We start from the raw sequence: 1904 nt of genomic DNA on the forward strand, positions 1-1904 counted from the left end.
GCAAGTGAGCAGTATACAGATCTGATTTCTCATCGCTCTATAAATGCGCACACAACTGCAATATTTACAGAAAAGACAAAATATGTAGACAGAATATTATTTCTTTTATTTATTTATTTCTTTTATTCCATGGAGCGTGATGCACCGAATTCAGGATTCGCCTTTTTCAGCAGGATTCGGATTTGGCCGAATCCTTCTGCCTGGCCGAACCAAATCCTAATTTATGCAAATTAGGGGCGGAAGGGAAATTGTGTGGCTTTTTGTCACAAAACAAGGAAGTAAAAAATGTTTTTCCTCTTTCATCCCTAATTTGCATATGCAAATAAGGATTTGGTTTGGTATTCGGCCGAATGTTTCGCAAAGGAATTGGGGGTTTCGGCCGAATCCAAAATAGTGGATTCAGTGCATCCCTAATATATATATATATATATATATATATATATATATATATATATATATATATATATATATATATATATATACATACAAGAAGACACTATCATAACAAATGCTTATCATACTGCCAGTGACATACAACAGTAAGTACTATAAGAAATCATGGACCTCAGGAATATATATACTTCTTATTCTCGTGTGGATCAACAGATTCACTAATTCCAAATAGCCGTAGTGGAAGTACAGTGAATAGAAAATATTGCAAACATAGAATAGGCATGCACATTTCCCATAGATAATTGCAGTCTGTGGGCTACACAGTGTTAAATGATGGCAAATGCCAGTGTGACTTAGCCCTTAGTAGTGCACCTTTCTCTGTCCCTTCAAAAGTAGCTAATATTAGAGGAAATTTATTATTTCTAACATCAAATTTAAAACAAACCTTTTGTACTTACACATTAAGTAAATGATTGAATCTAAGAATCTTAATCAAAATCCACTATAATATCTAGTCCCCGTGGCTCTATTTATAATGAGTTCATTGACAGATTTAATTTAAAGAGACGGTTCACCTTTACATGAACTTTTAGTATGTTATAAAATTTCTAAACAACTTTTCAATCGTCGTCACTTGTTCTTGTTTATAGTTTTTGAATTATTTGAGGGCCGCTGACATCTAAAAAAACAAATTCTCTGTAAGGCTACAAATGTATTGTTATTGCTACTTCTCATTACTCATCTTTCTATTCAGGCCTCTCCTATTCATATTCCATTCTCTTATTCAAATCAATGCATGGTTGCTAGGGTAATTTGAACGCTAGCAGCCAGATTGATGAAATTGCTAACTGGTATAAAAAGCAAAAAAACACAAATAATAAAACATGAAAACCAATTGCAAATTATCTCAGAATATCACTCTCTATATCATACTAAAAGTAAATTCAAAAGTGAACAACCTTAATGCAAAACCTTTTAATGCAAATGTGTTCTCAAGGGTCATTATTAAAGAAGCATCACCATATAGTAGGTGCAATTCAGATAAAACAGATGTATAGTAGTAATGTGCAGGCCGCCCCGATACCCGTGGTTCAGGCTGACTTCGCACTCCTCATCGCCAGCGCCGATTCAGATTTAGGAGCCGCCTGAGGCGGCTCCTGCAATGCCGCCCCCCCTCACCAACTTACGTGTCGGGAGGGGAGGCAGAAACTCAATTACCATCTTTACATACTGATACAGGAGAAAGTCAACTCATATTCTGCTGAGTGTCCCTTTGAAAGGCAGTATAGTGCACCTTGAAGAGTAAATTCATTCTCTGCTATTTTAAACCTGTGTGCGCATTTTTAAAAACTGTGCAGTGGTCAGAATAAATAATACATTTTCTCACAAAATTCTTTGTGCGCACCACAATTTATTTTATGCACTGGCCTCAAAATATGTGTGAGCGCACACAAGCACACAGCTTACAACCCTTATTTGGCACCCCAAGAACTTTTTGCATGCTTGTGTTG

Source organism: Xenopus laevis, chromosome 1L (assembly GCF_017654675.1).
Source record: "Xenopus laevis strain J_2021 chromosome 1L, Xenopus_laevis_v10.1, whole genome shotgun sequence".
Lineage (NCBI taxonomy): Eukaryota > Metazoa > Chordata > Amphibia > Anura > Pipidae > Xenopus > Xenopus laevis.